This window comes from Tupaia chinensis, unplaced genomic scaffold, assembly GCF_000334495.1.
Source record: "Tupaia chinensis unplaced genomic scaffold, TupChi_1.0 Scaffold000422_1, whole genome shotgun sequence".
Classification (NCBI taxonomy): domain Eukaryota; kingdom Metazoa; phylum Chordata; class Mammalia; order Scandentia; family Tupaiidae; genus Tupaia; species Tupaia belangeri.
This window is the reverse complement of record NW_006159927.1, coordinates 3,920,598-3,939,877: the sequence shown is the minus strand read 5'-3', so window position 1 is coordinate 3,939,877 and position 19,280 is coordinate 3,920,598. Positions and strand designations below refer to the sequence as shown.

General features: G+C 40.4%; 1 long non-coding RNA gene across 1 annotated transcript in view; it reads left to right on the top strand.

The window, feature by feature from the left end:
* The first annotated feature begins 493 nt into the window (after positions 1 to 493).
* LOC102493154 (uncharacterized) overlaps positions 494 to 19,280 on the top strand; it is an 83,686-nt gene continuing 64,899 nt past the window's right edge. Inside the window, exon 1 of the long non-coding RNA XR_335461.1 lies at positions 494 to 550. This is a non-coding gene — a long non-coding RNA (uncharacterized LOC102493154). The remainder of the gene's footprint in view (positions 551 to 19,280) is intronic.

The following is a 19,280-nucleotide window of genomic DNA, read 5'->3' as shown; positions in this document are numbered from 1 at the left end:
TCTCTTCTGTCTGCTTGATCTTCTTTTGCCTTCTCTCAGAGTTTATTGATGAACAAAATCCATTGTGGCTGTTGAACATGGCCAGGATTTTTTGTATTTTTTCAAAGAATTGTTACATGGTGCCACAACTGGACTGCATACAGAAGCTTTCTAGGAAATTTCACTCTACTTTGCAGAAGCTCTCAGCTTTTGGGTCAGCATTTTGGAAGGGAAGACAATTGATTTTTTTCAGCCTTGCCGATGCAATTCTTTTTGATGTGTATCAAGTGTATTTTGACACAATCCCTTGAGTCACTGTGGTTTTTCAATATTCTTGAGCCTATAATGAAAGTCAAGGGGGGGGGGAATCTTTTCACTTACTGTTGATTTATATTATTGATGGTGCATTATCCTCTTTGTGTTTTAGAATCTACAAAGGATAGAATTAACCCCTTGAGTCTCAAAGTAGGTACATCTCTTGCAGGACTTTGGTCGAAAAAAAGCTGAAACTGTCAGTTGTTTCACTGGAGACAAAAGAACCTCTTGAGGGATACATTTCATTCTTACACAGGTAACAATTTTTTTTTATCATTATCAATTTTACAGTAAATACAACAGCTGCAGCAGAATTTGTAGAATTAATTTTTTTTTTTTGGCTGTAAGGCATCTTAGAGAGTGTTTGCCAATTTTCTGTCTCAAAAAAGGTGTCTTCGCATCTTGATTTAGCCCTGAATAATTCAACAGAATCTCTAATAACAGACTTGTGTGTTGCAAAACCCCCAAACATGTTGTAAGCTTAAAGAGACAGCAAGAAATTTAGCATCACAAACAGAAGTCAAAGAATCAAAGCTAGGAGGTCTTTAAGGGGTAGGAGTTAGTCTGCTTTACACATGTGTTGGGTGCTTATTTTTGCTGACAATTTCCCAGTAGCTCCTAAAAGGAACAAAAAACGTTCTTGGAGGTTAGCTATTGCTCTTAATTTTCTTTTTTATGAGAGTTTCCTTCTTGTAGGTCTAGGTCTATCTTTCCTTCCTTCCTCCCTCTTTTCTTCCTCCTTTCCTTCCTTCCTCCCTCCCTCCCTTCTTTCCTTTCTTCCCACATTCCTTCATTTCCTTCCCTTCTCCTTTAAACACATAATTATTGAGTGCCTTCTACTCCTCAAACATTGTGTTAGGCCTTGAGATGTGAATGACTAATAAAAAGGAATCTAAATCCTAATCTAGATTAGAGTTTAATCTTATTCTCTCTCCCAAAGGGCAATGATTTTAGTGTTCCCTCGGATTCTGAGATATACCTTTTTTTTTTTTTTTAACAAATTTCCTCTCATCTTATTGCTTTCCTATCCCATCCTCCCCTTAGTATTCTTCAAGTGGCTACTTTTCTTTGTGTGTGTGTGATTTTCCACCAAAATTATGATGAGTGTATTGGAAACACTGACCTGCAGGAGAACATGGGAGAAAACTGGGAATGTTTGGTTTGAAAAAATTGAAACTTTAGAAAATGTCTTTATGTATTTGTTTCAAATATTTGAAATGTTGTCAGTAGAAGAGGAATTAAGCTTCAACTGTATCTTTTTGAAGGGATCCCAGAGACTAAATGGAAACAGATTTTGGTTCAAGAGAACCATATGTTTTCTAACAATTAGAATAAAGGGAATTGTACCTGACACTGTGCGGAGGAGATGGGAGTGTTTATCTTTGTGTATTTTTCTCTGTATGTATAGATCATGGTTTCTTTATTGACATTTTGGACCAGATAATTCTCTATGATGGAGATTGTCCTGTACATTAAAGGATTTAGCCAGATCTCTGGCCTCTACCGACTAAAAGTCAATAGCAGTGCCATCCCACCCTACTGTGACAACTAAAAATATCTCCAGTCATTGCCAAATATTCTCTGGGAGCAAAATTGCCTTCCATTGAGTCCCACTGAATACACACACACACACACATGTACACACACACACACACACACACACACACATATACAGGTTTATCTGAGAAGGAGGTAGGATTCTGACTTAAAAGCCACAGATTCCCTGGCAAATCACATAGTTTCTTTGGGATGTAGGGACTTCTAAGAACTAAAGTTATTGATGGACGTGAATAACCAGTCATCTGGTAGAATCAGTGAAAAATCTTGCCTGAGGTAGGGAGTTGAAGTCCATGATCTATAAAGCCTCAGTTTCCCATTCCCAGTGTTTATAATTTCATGAGTAGCTTTGGATTAATAAAATTGGTGTTTAAGAGAATATACCAAACTAAGGTTATGCAGTGAGCCCCACCATGCTACTTAGAATATGATGCAAGGTTATGGGGTTAAGAGTGAAAGAGGTTGAGCTTGTTTGGGGTTTCACTGGTCATCAAAACTGTGCTCCCTGGGTGTAGGCATGTCACTGTAAAAGCATACCCAGGACATTACTTTCTTTGGCTGAAGTTATTAGCATGTGTGGATTGGTATCAAAATGGGAATTCAATCATAAATGTCCTTCGGCTCCTCTGGTGGGTGGCTTGGCAGCTTCTTTAATCCTGTCACTTTGGAGAGACAGCTCACACGGCCCTGCCTCATTTTTCTGATGATTTCTTAAAGCTTTCACTTTATCATCATTTGTCTTTGAGCAGACTCTGCTCCGCGTGCTGGTAGTATAATCTCGGTTGCGGCATAGTCTGAACCAAGTTGTTGCCTTCGAAGGAAGTTCTGGATGGACTTCATACTTGAGTGGAACAATGGGGTCGCACACTCTATAAAGAACACAAAACAAAATAAAATGTTCCCAATTAGTGCAGTTTACAGACATGCAACACCATGGCTGCTGATCAGGGGTCTATGTTCCTTTCCCATGGGAGTCCCAAAATTCCGAGCATCTGCTTGCAGGCATAAAAAAGCGTGGTCTTTCTCATTTCCAAGTTAATCCAATGTGAGTGTGTGCTGAGTGGGACCAGAGCTTCCCGCATGGCCTGGCAGCGCTGGGCAGCTCAGCACAGCGTCGTTACCGGACCACACACGTTCTGTTTAACAGCTGGACTCTGTGCACTGGACCAGAGTGGAGAAAACTCAATGGACTTAAAATTTCTCAGGAACAGCCACCCTCGACTTCATACTGTGGGGTCTTTCACTCTGAACCCATCATCTCACCTGAATTTCAAGAGTCTCCTAAAGGGTGGCATTTATTCTAGGTGGGGCTTGCTCCTGTCCTCTTTCTGCAACACCGGTGAAATGATGTTCATAAACCCTGGTACAATCACTTCATGTCTTCACTTAAAAATGCTTTTAGTTCACGCCAGTAGGTGATATAGTAGTTAAGGGGCCAGACTTTCACGTGGCCGATGGCAGTTTGAGTCCTGGGCCTGGCAGCTTGAAACACACCAGGCACATGAGCGTGTGTACCCCAAATCCCAAGAGGATAATGGAGAAGAAGGGATTGTGACACAGTCATTTCCTGTAGGGGATGATCTCTCAGTTTCTGTCTCTCTGTCCCTCCAGTGAGCATATGCACCCTAAAGCAAAAAATCTCTTTTTCAAAAAAAAAATAAAAAAGATTTTGGTTGACACTTGAATGACCATGTGGATTCCATATGGTCAACCATAGTTCGCATCCCACCCTCAGTGGCTTGAAAAACAGGCCAGAAACTGTGCTTGCATTCCCCAAATCCTGATGGGATGGACAAATGGAAGAAAAAAGATTGAGCCACGACCACACCTCATTGGGAGGAATGTTTTCTCACTCCCTCTCTCTCTGTGTTTCTGGCAAGTATACATGCCCTTTGGCAATTAAAAAATATTTTTGATTCTTCCATGTTTAAGGAGTAAGACTCAAAATCCAACATCCTGGAATAAATACCCCTGAGAGCCATCACGTCACTGCTATGGCCCAGCCTGTGCCACATGAACCATCTTGTCCTCAACTCATAGCATGCTGTGGGTGGATTTTGTCATCTGCCACACTTTCTAATGATGATCATATCTCACATGTCTTTTTTACTGTGAAGGCTTCTTTGTATTCCTGATTAGAACAGGTTTTTCACTCTCTAAGGGCTCTGGGCACAATTCATCCAAGTCATCTTGTGCTAGCTAGTTAAGTTGTATCTATTGACATATTTGGCTATTTAGGTTTCATTTTGTTTTGTTTTCTCTAGCCATGCTAGATAAAGAATAGGCCCCTCAACGCACGGAACATAATAACTGCTCCAATGTTTTGGAATGAATGAATGGAAATCTAATTGAATAGTATGAAAGAACAGGCTATTCTCCAAATCTCAGAGGCCTTGTTTAGACTAACTTGACAAGACACATATTCCTATGGCATAAAGCAGTGGTTTAGAGCCTGAACTCTGGATTAACCTTAGCTTCACCACTTATGAGCAGCATGACCTTGGCAAATTACCTGCTCTTTCCCCATCTTGACTAGTTTATCTGTAAATGGGGATAATCACTTATTTAACTGACCCTGTAGCCTACAGGTTAAGGAAGCCAGATCCCACATGGCCAGCTGTGATTCAAGTCCCGGCTCTGGGTGGCTTGTAAAGCATGCAGGCATATGTGCACACCTGCCTCAAATCCCTATAGGATGGAAAAATGGGAAAAATGGAGGAGAAGGGATTGTGGCATGAACACACTCAATTGTAGGATACATTCTCCCTCTTTTTCTTCATTTAGGGATTGTGGCATGAACACACCCAATTGCAGGGTACATTCTCCCTCTTTTTCTTCATTTTAAAAAAATTTTTAATTTATTTTATGGGTTTTTTTTGTTGTTGTTTTCTTTGTTTGTTTTTTTTTTTTTTTTCCTGCCATAGGGTATATGCACTCCCTGGAGAGAGATAGGAACAGAGAGGAAAAGTGAGAAATCACACCCCAGAGGGGATGGCTATGCTGCAATCCCTTCTCTTCCATTCTCCTCCTGGGCTTTTAGACATACATACATATATGCCCACTGTGATTTTTTCAAGCCACCAGGTCTGAGACTCAAGCTATAGTCGGCCATGTAAAAATTCAGCACCTTAACCACCATGCTATCTGCTGGCTCCTTCATTTTGTAAATTTATTTCTATTTGTTAAATTTGCCAGAGAAAGTGTGTGCTCACTAGAAAGGCAGAGAGAGAGTGAGAGGAAAATCAAAAAAGCACCCCCCATGGAGCATGGTCATGCTACAATCCCTTTTCCATTTTTACTTCCTTTGGAGATTTAGGGCATGCACACTTGCCCAGCATGCTTTTCAAGTTGATGGGTCTGGAACTCAAACCATGCAGTCAACCATGTGGGGTCCAGGTCACTTAACTATAAGGCCAGAGGCTGGCCCTCTCCATCTTTTTCTGGAGCGCATATGGGCCCTCCGGCAAAATAATAATAATAATAATAATAATAATACCTATTTTTTGAAGTTATGAGGATGAGCTACATATTTAAAAGTACTTAGAACTGGTCCATAGTAAATACTATGCTAGTATTAACTATTGGGTCATCAAAAAAGTCATGATGTATTTTTGCATAGAAAAAAATACATTATGACTTTTCTGATAACCCAATATTATTGGAGATACCAACTCTTTCCTGAATCCCTCTAATGTAAAGATTCACTACCTTTAACACAATGAATCACCAGGAGTGATTAAAACAAAACATACACATACAAATATATATACACATACAAATGCTGGGGCTCCACCCCAGTTCAATTAAATCAGAATCTCTAGGGGTGGGACTCAGGCATGAATTCACTATCAGATATTTCAAATGAAGGAACTTTAAGAATGTTTGTTGACAGAGGTCAGAGTTGAGTGAGGGACTAAACGAGGAGTGGTGAGGCACCCAAAAGCTACCAACAGCAAGAAGCCATTAGCACCACTGGGTTGAAGAAAGCAGGGGTTAAAAAGGATGCTTCTGGATCTGGTGACAGCTGGATCCCTGGAGGACAGGTGGCCAAAGGGGACTGCAGTCACTCATAAGGGACTCAGTCTCTAGGTGAGACAGAGTACTGTGGCAGAGAGAATGGGAAAGAACCACCCGATCTCTTTTTCCTCCTGCCTTTGATAGCTTTTCCTGAAGGGTCAAAGCCATGATCCAAGTGGCCAGGAAGCCGAAGGACCCAACGCCGGGGGTCACATGGCAACTTTAGGCATAGACCAGGAGACGAAGGTCAGGTGTGGATTCGAGAAACAAAGCCAGCACATCCATGTTAGGGAGAAAAATTCCTGGTGCTTCTGATGCAGAGTGAGGCATAAGACCTCAGTGCGTGGGTGGAACATGTTCATCAGACCTCTCTTGAGTCACCCCAGGGACCGGGAGAGCTGTACAGGGCACACAGCTCACGGATCGCTTTCCTACCCTCCATTTCCCTGCAGGTGCTTCTCAAGGGACATTTCAGTCGCTCTTCTAGGATTCCTGGATCTGAGGGAAATGGTTTCTTGGCAGCTTATGTCAACCAGAGTGTTTGATGTCCCAGGTGACAACTGCCTGTCTTTCTGGGGGTGTGGGTGGTGCAGGAAGCTCAGGAGCCTCCATTCACAGGAGTTTGTCATGCATCCCCTTCAGTTTAGAGAGGAGCCTCACAGTTCTTGCCTTTTCCATTTTTATCCAAGTGAATATGCCAGAAGAGACCCTGGAGACTTCTACCATATGTCAGATCATATGAGTCCATCTAATTTGCATAGCCCCATGGTGGAATTTGAGAGCGGAAGGGTGAACTGTGTCCCCCAACAAGGTGTTTCAGTTGAGGTTGAACCCACTAGCTTGTTTTCCTATCGACTGCATCGGCACGTTTAAGAAGACTTCATTTCTGCCGCTTCCTTTCCGAAACGCAGAAGATATAAATCACAGGCGCAGAAGTAACTAGCAGTTGTGACATTTTGTTACAGAGTTTAATTACATGAATCATAAAATATTGCTACAATTTTCCAAACTGTTAAACCTTAATTAATATGAACCCACAGGGACCACCTTGATCGTTCTAAATATTCTGAATCACAACTCCTACAGTAGTGCTTCCATCCGCCTGAAGTGCTTTGTAATTTGCAAAAAAAAAAAAAAAGTGATTAATTATTAGAAATGAAACCAGACAAATTAATTTAATATAAATGAGGCTGTACATGGTTTGATTAATTCTTTTTAATTACCTATATGTTATTTTTTCAATAGTTGAACAAAGGACCCTATTCTTCTCCTGCATGTTCATATTCATTAATCTCATTAGCACAGAGTATTAATATAATTTTATCGCACATTCCAGAAGTACGGCACATTGACAAACCATAATGAATCGCGGCATTAGTGTTCTATCACTACATTAATTTCAAGACATGCCTGGCTCATCTGTAATTTACTTTGAGACTTAGTTTAAAATGAGCTGAATAAGCGTGTAATTATGACATCTGCTTCTTTTCAGGTACCTCTTTGTAAATCAGTGACAAAGGAATAGCAGGTTTAAATATGTGTTAACACTTGGGTAGCATGTATAATTGCAATATGGCGATGTGTAATGAAGATTAAATTAGACTGTACTATACCTGACATATGCAAGAACATAATTGAACTATAGTCATTGTTACAGTAAGAGCAGCTGCAAAATACCAATATTTAAATTGAGGACAGTTAAACTAAGCTAGAAAAGAAGATGATGAGGATCGTTGTCAGTGAAAGTTGACAAAAGAATCACATCAAGACAGGAAACTGCAGACTCCAGGCTTTCAGCCTCTTCTCCCCTTACGGCTGCTGACAGTTGGTCATGAATTTCATGAAATTTTCCGAAAGGGTCCATTTCGGATGTCACAGGGGCATGACCTCACACTGCATATCTTGCGTGCTCAGCCCTTCTGCCCTAGGTCATGTAGTGGGCACCCTGCCCCAAGTTTCCATCTTGAGCCTCAGGCGGGGAATTGGAATTCTGGGACTGAAATCTAGGGCCTCTGCTTGGTTAACCCTAGATTCCCTGAGCCAAACTCCCCGGGTGACAAATAATTTGAGAATGTCTGGGAAGCAAGACATCTCTAAAATTGGCTCCTAGGGAAAACTTAGAAGGAAAAGTTTTAGGGACTTGGAGTCATCTGAGGCCCATTCTGAGTTGGGAGAGAGAATAGCATGTGCTTTGTCACAAATCTTGCCCCATCTTTCCTGAAAATAAACTCTTACGTTAACCTTTAGGATGTATTCAACTTGGGACAAGGATCACATGCCAAATCCACCATGTGCCCTATATTCCTGGGTGGGGTAAGGCACGCGGTGGTGGGATATATCATTTCTCTTTATTTCTTTCTCTAGCCCTTAAGTATTTGAGTGTAGAGCAGGACAGGAACCAAAAACATATTGCCTTTGAATTTAACAAACACACCAAAGGAATTAGGGACTATATCTCAAAACAATTTTAAGGCATTGGCTTACTGAAGGAAATCCCCACACCAGCCTTTTAAGTGAACGGTAAGGAAATGTGAAGAGAAAGTAAAAAGGAGATGAAAAGACTTCTGTTTCATCAGGAAGGCTGACACAGGGATGTTATTCAGAGTTGATGAGAGGAGGTGGGGTGTGATATTTACACAGATTAGAATGCCCGGCCAGTAGGAAACAATCTCCTATAAGAAGGATTGAAATATCCATTAAACAATTAAAAATGCCTTCTGAGAGAACATGAGCTATTTTAGTGATTTTGATAGGACCAGTCAATTTTAGGCCTTGAAATCAGCTTAATATATTTTATTTTAGTTTTTGCCAGAGGACATGTGCACTTTCTGGAAAGAGATTATGAGAGAAAGGGAAAGGGTGGGTGGCTACACCACCGTCCCTTCTCCTCCATTCTCCTCCTGGGATTTTGGGCAGGCATGCACATGTGCCAAGCATGATTTTTAAGTCACCAGGTCTGGGACTCGAACTGTGGTCAGCCATGTGGGAGTCCAATGCCTTAACCACTACACCACCAGTTGCCCCAATATCTTTTATTTTGATGATGCTCAAAGGTGTGCTTTCAAAATTTAGCAGTGGCATGACCATCCGGGCGGTCACTAAATAAGTTCCAAGACTATTCCAGAGACAGAAACTCTAGGAGTGCCACTTGGGAATCTGCATGTCTAAAAAAGCTCCTGGTAACTATTAGTATGCAATTACTGACCTAGCCTAACCCCCTCATTTTACAGAGAAGGAAACAAAAGCTCTAGGAAGGAAGGTAGGACAACAGAGCTGGGATTAGAATCCAGGTAGTGACACCTGGAGGCTAGATGCTCTTTCCTCTGAGGTTGTAAGTGTGCACAGGAAGTCAAAGGCGGGCTCTGGGATTTGACAGTCAGGGGCACCTGTACCAACATCACTTAGTTCACCTAGTTGCTGTTTCTCCATGTGTGACAAACAGACCTTATCATGTTAACTGATTCTCTCTGGAAATAAGTAAATGTGTCACCAACTCAGGAGCTCAGAGAAGCTGTCGTTCATTGATTCCTGGAGAGAAAGGTCTTGGGAGAATTTTTCCTACAAAATTTTGGAACAAGAAAGAAAAATGACTTTCTACTTGTGATGAGGGGTCTTTCAACCCCAATCTTTTGGTCCCACTCATTTATTTATTCCTTAATTAATATCCATTCATGTTACAATTCTTACAAGCTCCTCCTACATGCTACATTAAATACTGAGATTACAACAGTGAGCAAAATAGTAATAGATTTGGCCTCCAATAGGAATCACTTAGATGCAAGCTGTTGGACTCTCAAAGGTGATTTGAAATAGTAACAGTTTTTAAAAAGCCTATTATATGAAGTATGTCTCTTCTTTTTTTCCTGTGTTCACAATTTATGCACCTAGACTTTCTAGTATTGAAATGGTCAGTCTGAGATGCCCCTTCTACTCTTCTCCCCTCCCACTCTCCCTTCTAGTGGACAACTCAAGTTTAAGTGAGTGAGAGGTCATTTTTTAGGACCAGTCTGAGAAACTGATTCTGTCCTTTTTAAATGCTTCCCATTTCTCCTGGTCAGCTCTGCCATGAGGTCCCATGTCAGCCATCACTGCAAGACTCTCTGGATGAAGTGTGTTCCTTTCATCTTCTTTTTTAACCAGTTACTGACATGATTTAATGAATATATACTGCTTATTGTTTGCATATTAAATAATTGATGGCAAACTAAGTGCAGTATGGAAAACAGCATAGATTTTGTGCTACCTTAGAGCTGCTTCTTTAGAAGAAACCTTATCTTGGGGGTGCTAGTTTCTTAGAGATTAAAATGAAGCAAGCCAGCACATGTATAAACCAGGGTGTGAGCAAAGTAAGAAAGACTGTAACAACTAGGCTAGATGAGGCTAGCTGCTGTGACCCAATGTAAACGTATCAGTGACAGAAAACCACAAAGGCTCCATTCCACATGCCCAGAGAGTGTCCATCATGAAAGTAGCTGTTGATATCCCAATGGTGTGAGTGAGTTCTGGGGGCTCTGGCACCACAAGTTAAATCTGCAGGCAGATATGGTCTATGCCACTTCTACTCCAACTCATTGGCTACAATTATTCCCATGCCCCACCCAAGAGAGGCCAGGAGTGCAACCCTACCATGTTTCTCTGAGGGAGAAGTAAGGAATGACTTGGCAAACAGCATGAATGGCTAGCACAGAGGGTAGCTGGAGGTTACCATCCTTGTTGAAGTTGCAAGTTTGCGTCCTGGGATGAGTCTTCAAGTTGGGTAAATTTTATAGCCTTGACCTCCAGTTTTTTTTCCCCTGAAAATTGAGCACCTGACTTGCTAAAGAAATTTACTCTAAAGATGTGTTCTCTGTCTTCAGGTAAAAGTGGGGTTTCCTGGAAAATTGCAAGAAAATGCCAAGTTCATCATGTTCCTAATTATGAACTATAGTGAGGTGAACTCCCAGTTGGCTGTAAATCATCTCTCCTTATGTGTGGAAAACAGAGCAGGTCGTAGACCTCTCTTTGGTATGGGCACCCTTCCATGACTAGTCTTGAACACGAAGGTGATAAATCAGCAAGTCAAATCATATAAAAGTAGTTCTGTGGAGCAGATTAACGGGGTGTTTTGGCTCTTTGAAACTTCAAGTTCTTTTTGAAACCACAGGGTTCTTTCAACAAGGCATCCCCTGACAGAGAGAGCTATTTCTGCCCAGAAAAGGAAAGGTTAACGTTTTTCATAATAATGGGTTTCACCCTCATGACACAGATGAAGCCTTCTGCAATTGTTTCCCATCCTCTCTGGGTTTGCCTACTTATCTAAAGTCACAGTAGTGGGAGTAAGTCAGTGGGAAATCACTGCACTCGGAACAGGGGCTTCTGGCCCGGGCTTTGGTGTGCTCCATTGAAAGTGCTGTATGGCTCTATTGGATTTCTTACTCTAGTCTAGCTAGTCTTAATATGAAAGCTCTTGAAATATCTGTATGATTAAGATGCAAAAGAAATGTTGGAAACTCATGTGCTGCTGACCAGGACTATAATTTTATTTATTTTTATTTTTTGAGAGGTTTTTTCCTATAGGCACGTGCGCTTGCCAGAAAGACAGAGAGAGACAGAAAGCAAGAAATCACCCCCCAATGGGGATGACCATGCCACAATCCCTTCTCCTCCATTCTCCTCTCGGGATCTTGGGCATGGATGCACATGCGCCCAGTGCGAATTTTAAGCCACCGGGTTCAGGACTCGAACCGCAGTCAGCTACATGAGAGTCCAGTGACATAGCCATTATGCTAACTGCTAGTCCCAGGACTACAATTTTATACAAAGACTTTGGAAAAACATAACAATAAGTATTAGAGCCAAACACATGCTTTACTTTCAATTCAGAACTTCTACTTTTGGGTATATAGGCAATAGTATTGAGCATATGTGGTCACTGAAACGTGTAAAAATGTTCATAGCTATAATAATCACAGAAGAACTAAATTGGGAACAATACGTATCAAATCACCAATTGAATGAATAAAATGTGGTGTATTTGAATAATGAAATGCTACATAGTAATGAAAATTCTGTATTACTATAGGATGAATGTCTAGATATAATATAGAATGAAATAGGCCAAACAAACAAGCAAAGGTAAGAGTACCTCTAGTATAATTCTACTCACATAGAATGCAAGAATAGGCAGAAACTCATCCATGGCAATAGAGCACAGAATAGTTGTCACCTTTTGGGAGAAAGAGTGGGGAGGCAGGAACCTTCTGAGGGTGCCGAGATATTCTCTGACTTCATTTGAGTGGTGGTAATGAGAATGTAAAATGCACCAGGGTTTGTGAGTTTACAATATATATATTATATATGAATTAAAAAAAAAATACTGGGCCAGCCAGTGGCATGACGGTTAGAGTGGCTGTATCCCACATGACCGACTGTACAGTTCAAGTCCTGGACCTGGTGCCTTGGAAAGCATGCCAGGCATGTGTGCATGCTGCCTAAAATCCTGAGAGGAGAATGGAGGAAGAAGGGACTACAGCATGACTTTCCTCCCTGGGAGGGTGCTTTCTCACTTTCCTCCTCACTCTTCCTGGCTCTCTATCTCTCCAGTAATCACACATGCCCTATAGCAAAAACTAAACTGAAAAAAAAAAGAGAGAGAGAGAGAGAGAGAAGAAAAAAAATTAAATATGGTACACTGGTTTACCTAAATAATATTTTAGTTTAATCTATGCAAAGCAGGTAGACACATAGGAGAGTGTGTTTTGTATGTGTGTATGCTTATGTAAGCTGCTCTTAATTAGCACTGTGACCCAGTTTAGTATCTTAATCAATAAGTTTCCTGCTTAACTTAATTGTCAAATATTAATAGCAACAACACATGCTCACAGGATTGTGGAAAGGGCCAGAATGTAATACAAGCATGATATATGTGAAAACTTCAGATGTGCATGTGTATGTGTATTTATGGGTATTGACTATGTCCTTCCAAAATGTATGTGTTGAAATTTGGCTAGTATTGTGACCTGACCGAGAAGTTGGGAAAATTAATCTGATTGTGGTTTTACTGGTAGGACATTTGAGAGGTAATTAGAATTAGAGATGGTCAACAGGGTGTGGTTGCCATAATTGAATACTGGTGGCCATTCTGCCATCTCTATCTCTCTCACTCTCTCTGAAGTGTTCCTATTCTCTAAGATGCAACAATATTGAAATTAGAATAATTAATAATCCTGAATGGCCTCTAAGTATTCAAATGAAAGGAACAATTGTATGTTTCTCACTTTAAATCAAAACCTACAAATTATTAAGCTTAATGAGGAAGACATGAGAAGGACCAAAAGCTAATTCTTTTGTATCAAATAATTGAGTTGTTAAATGCAAAGGAAATGTTCTTAAAAGAATATTAGTTCAGTGAGCACACAACTCAGAGAGCAGAAGAACCTCAAAATATTAAATATTAAGAGCAAAATAAGAACTTTTTCCATATTTGCATGGAGAAAGTTGTCTTCCATTAGTAGTCTGAATGGAAGACCAGACTATTCATAACATTCCTTTAAACTAAATCCTAATTCAGGGCAAGATCCTGACTCTCTTCAATTCTATTAAGGCTGAGAGAAGTGAAGAAGCTGCAAAAGAAATGTTTGAAGTTAGCAGAGGCTGATTCACAAGGTTTAAGAAAAGAAGCCATCTTGGAGCCAGAAGGTGGCATGGCAGTTTTAGGGTGCTGGACTCCCACATGACTGACAGTGGTTCAAGGCCTAGACCGGGCAGCTTGCTTTCTCTCTTTTTTGTCTCTCTCTCTCGCTCTTGCTCTCACTCTGTCCCTCTCTAGTCAAATTAAAATACATAAATTAATAAATAAAAGTTAAATAAGATCATTCTTTTTTTTTTAAAAAAAAAAAGGAAGAAATATAAGGTGAAGCAGCAAGTACTGATGTAGAAGCTACAGCAAATTATCTAGAAGATTTAGCTGAGATAATTGAGGGTAGCTACACTGAACAACAGATTTCCAATGTACACAAACAAAACACCCTGAATGAAGATGCCATACAGGACTTTCATAGTGAGAGAGAAATCAGTGCCTGGCTCTAAAGTACAGGCTGACGGTCTTGTTGTAGGTTAATGCAGGTGATGACTTTAAGTTGAAGCCAGTGCTCAGTTAACACTCCCCAAATCCTAAGGTCTTTAAGAATTATGCTAAGTCAACTTTTTTTGTGCTTCATAAATGGAACAGCAAAGCCTAGATGGCAGCATATCTATTCATAGCAAGGTTTACAGAATAATTTAAGCTCACACTTGGAACTTATCATTAAAAAAAAGATTGTTTCAAGCTACTACTTTTCATCGACAATACACTTGGTCTTCCAGGACTCAGATGGAACCGTACAAGGAGATGAATGATGACATGCCTGCTAACGTGACATTCATTCTGCAGCTTATGGATCAGGGAGAATTTCAAATTTCAAATGTTATTACTTAAGAAATACACTTATAGCTGTTATAGATAGTTATTCCTCTGATGGATCTGGGCAAAGTAAATTGAAAACCCCCTGGAAAGGAATTTGCCATTCTAGATGTCGTTGAGACCATTCATAATTCAGGAGAGTAGATCAAAATATTAGCATGGATAAGAATTTGCTAGAAGTTGACTCCAGTCTTCCTAGATGACTTTAAAGGTGGTGGAAGTTCCTACAGATTTAGTGAAAAATAGCAAGAAAACTAAAATCACATGTGGAACCTGACAATGTGACTGAATTGCTGAAATCTAATCTCATTATTAAACTTTAAAGGATGAGGAGATGCTGCTCATGGATGAGCAAAGAAAATGGTTTCTTGAGATCCACTCTATTCCTAGAGTCTAAAGATGCTATGGACATTGCCATAATGACAGCAAAGGAATTAGAATATTACATAAACACAGTTGACAAAGCAGCAGCAGAGTTTGAGCGAGTTGACTCCACCTTAGAAAGAAGTTCTACTGTGGGTAAAATGCTGTCAAATAGCATTGCATGTTACAGAGAAATCTTTTATGAAAGGAAGATATCTCTCTTTGAGGAAAATTTCATTGCTACCTTTATTGTGATATTCACTTTGTTACTGTGGTCTGGAACAGAAACTGCAATATCTCTGAGTATGACTGTGTGCAAAATAAGACAGTGAACATTTACTATTTGCCCACTGATTCCATTTACTCCCTTATGCAACACATATGTATGAAGAGTTCAGTATGTGATGCGCTGTTATTTTTTTTTTTTTTTGGAGAGGTTTTCACTATAGGGCACGTGCACTCGCCAGACAGACAGAGAGAGACAGAGAGACAGAAAGCGAGAAATCACCCCCAGGGGGGATGGTCATGCCACAATCCCTTCCCCTCCATTCTCCTCTCGGGATCTTGGGCACATATGTACATGCGCCCGACGTGAGTTTTAAGCCACCGGGTCCAGGATGCAAATCGTGGTCGACGACGTGGGAGTCCAGTGACATAGCCATTACGCTAACTGCTGGTCCCTGTGAGGCACTGTTTTATAGGATGGCTATAGAATAGTGAACAAGACAGAGCTCCTGTCCTTGAAGTATTTACATTCCAATTGGGTAAGACAGATGATAAAGCAAGTGGACAGATAGAAGATATATTTTCAGTTTGTGAAGAACAGATCACAGGAAGAAAAATAACTGCAGGTGAGAGGGGGTGGAGCTAATTTGAGTGATGGATGGAGTCAGAGACATTCTTGCTGAAATGACATGAATCTGAGACCTGGAATATGAGAGTCCAACCTGGAAAGAGCCTGGAAAAGAGTGCTGTAGGGAGAGGGCACAGCAATTCTGATTTTGGGGAGAGCACAGATGTGTGAGGATTACAATAAAAGGCCAGAGAGAAAGAGAATTGAATCTAATGAAGTTGAGGAAAAAGGCACACATATCACTTAGAAGGTAACCTGGATAAACACTTTGTAAGTCTATACAATCAATTATTATTATTTATAGCTGATGTGTTGGTGACTCCAACAGAGAGCCAATAATATTAATTTTCATGGCTAGAATTCAGAGTGTAACTCTATTTCCCTCATTTTTATTTTTGGAGGAGATAGTGCATGAAAAATAATTGAATCATGATCTTGCCTCTCACAAAGCTAGAAATGAATACATTCCAGAATAAGAAAGGGACAAATATAAAGGAAGGCCACATTTTATCCACTGCCTAATGTAGAATATAAAACACTTCAAGTCACTGAATAGGTTAAAGAAAATAAAAAGGAAATCCAACCAACTGCCCAACATTCTAAAACTAGAAGAAGGAAAGAAATCAGGAAAGCAAACAGGGCTGTGAGCTGAAATAGAAGGGCTGTGTGAGCATGAGTGGTAAACACTGAATCATATTGAAAAAGTTTAATAGGCTCTTGGGGCCCCCAAATTGGGGTTAGAACACATTTTAAAAAGGGAGAGAAAATGAAACTCTGATACACTGTGTAGAGGGGATTATTCTTTGCTTCAAGTTTTATTTGAAAGAACTGAAAGACAGGGTCCAGAAACTCTCTGCTTTGGCTGGTGAAAAAATAATCAAACAAAACATTTATTTTTACTAATTGCAAGAGACTTCTATGACTCTGAGACTGAGGAATAGGTAAGCAACCAAGGAAAGAGTCAGCCCTGGCTGCACGGGCTGGACATCAAGATGCAGAAGCAGAGTGAGGAGTCTGATGGAGAAAAATCCCTGGTTCCTTCACTGTGGGATCTTGAAGACATGTCAGTTGCTCCATGTAGGGAAAAGATGATTCTTAGCCCACTGCCTGTGGGTAAGCCCATGGGCTGGTATGGTTTCTCCAGAAATGGATAGGCATTTCCATCGTCTATCACCCAAGTGAGAGGCGGATCATGAATCAAAAGCCTTGGAGTCCATTGTCCAGAGAGTGCCTCTTAGTTTATGTATCTCCATCAAAAAATCTAGTGGGCTCTGAGTATGCCTAACGGAAAAGACTTTGCTATAAGAGCTATGTTGGAGGTACCCTGTAAGTGATTCCAAGCAAAAGAGGAGGAAAATGTGGAAAGTCAGTTAGCTAGCTTGTAATTTCCTTCCATGTTTAGTTCCTTTTCAGAATAGCCAAGTGAATAGTGCAATGTGTTACTCCTATCTGCCCATACCATCTTCAGGGGGTTGCAACCTATGCAGATGCACATGGCTTGATGTTTAAAAGAGTTTCGTGGTTGGTTTAGTGAACTACTGTCCCTATCTTGAAATTCTTAATAGTTTTTAATAAAGGGCCGTAGAATTCACATAGAGGGTGACTAAAGTATTCATCCCATTAGCAGTTTCAGCTAATGACAGCTCAGAGATGAAGGATTGCCCTGGTATGAAGTCAATGGTCTTATCCAAGCTTAAACCGTCTCCCCAGAGCAATTAAATGCAGTAGGTTTGAGGGCACAAAGATCCAGCCCCCTCTCCTCTAACCAGAACAATTGGAAAGAGCCATTGTGTTTCAGATCACTTCAAAGAGTAATCTGAGACCTCTGTTGTAATCTCATGACAGCTGAACCTTTGCTCAACTATACTTTCTTCATCCCCTTTGTTGGGGCTCAGAAAACAATTCCCCAAACACTCATGCAATGACAGATTGAATTAAAGAAGCATCCTTAGAACCAAGTTCTCTCTCTCTTACCTTCCTTCTTAACCTTTGGCTCACAATCATTTCTGATTTTCTTTCTCTCCCAAAGTGTGGGGAATGACTTCTCTCTGACATTCCATTACCTGCTTAAGACCATCCAAGAAGGAAAATAGTTGTTTTCAATACCACCCCTGACGTTTCATTAACCAAGATCACATCCCAGGGAAAAAGATTAAGGAATGTCAAAATATCAGAACAGATTTTGTCATGAACTATTGTCCATGCCCCAGGCCCATCCAATTCCCAAGAGAATCATTTAGTCACCATTGTCTGAGCATTGGGTCAATTCTTTCTTCCTCAAAATTATTTACTCTAAAATTGCCTATACCCACCTTTTCCTCTCCTCTGTGAAGGAGCTATGTAGGCCTCAACCACCTGGCCTCTTTGAGGTCATATCTCCTGTGGATCCCATGTACATCTGAGTACATTAAACAAAATTTGTGTGTACTTTATTTTATTAACCTGCTTATTATCAGTGATTTTCAGTAAATCTTCAAAAGCCAGGGAAATACCTTAACTCCTATATCTTATAGATGTGTTCATTACATGGCTCCCCAGGAGATCTCCTACATATAAATCTCTACCTAAAACTCCATCTCCAGGGGACCCAAAGTCACTACACTTTTAGTAAAGCCCCCTTACATGTTCCACTCTTATTTCAGGTATGCCACAGAGAAATCAGTCCATGTGTGGAATAGAAAGCTAGCATAGTGGTAGTAGAAATGATCAATAAAATATCTCCCATGGCATGGTGGAGAAAATGGGGTAAGAGAGATTAATAAATTATCCCTCAAGACCATATAGATGGTAAAAATTTTAACCAGGACCCAAACTTAAGTTTTCAGATCCCTAATTAGATTCTCTTACAATAAGCTAGGTGGTGCCATGCTTCTTAACCCTGCAGGGCGCCCCGCAGTACCTATTTAGCACCACATACGAAAAGGTTATATGTATTAGTTCCTTTGAAATTCTAAAATACTTTATTGACAACTTGCTGGTGGCTCTTTGTATGTTCCTCCTTGTATAACCTAGAAATCATCCTTTCCTTTGGGATAAGACTAAATTGGGTAATTTGCTCACCTACTACCATTCTTTCATGTTAAAGCAGCAGCAGCATCCTCACATGAAGAGTTCTTTTCTTATATATAAATTTATTTTACGTTTGATCATTATTTATCATTACAGCATACCAAATTAATTGTCCCATTATAAATACACTGTATATAGATCCAGTCAAAGACATTATCATATACATTATAATCAATAGAATTCTTGCCATTTGGGGTCCCTTAAATGTTTTGCTACTTCTTCCTTTTTTTTTTGAGAGGGTTTTGCTATAGGGTACTTGTGCTCACCAGAAAGACAGAGAGAAACAGAGAGACAGAAAGCAAGAAATCACCTCCCTTTTCTCCTTCATTCTCCTCTCAGGATCTTGGGCATGCACACACACGTGCCCAGTGTGAATTTAAGCTACCGGGTCCGGGAATTGAACCACAGTCGACTCCGTGGGAGTCCAGTAACATAGCCATTATGCTAACTGCTGGTCCCCTTTCTTCTTCCTTTTGATCCCCTCTTTCTTTCCCTCCCCCATTTCCCAGGAACTGTGTTTAAGAAAGGCATTTTTTTCTGGCCTGTCCTAGAGCAACTGAGCCAAATTCTGGAAATGGAGTCTAGCAATAAGTATTTATTTTTTTTAAGATGGTACACTCTACAAGAGGGAAGAGAGCACCTTTTTTTTTTTTTTTTTTTTTGAGAGTTTTTTCATTAAGGGCCGAT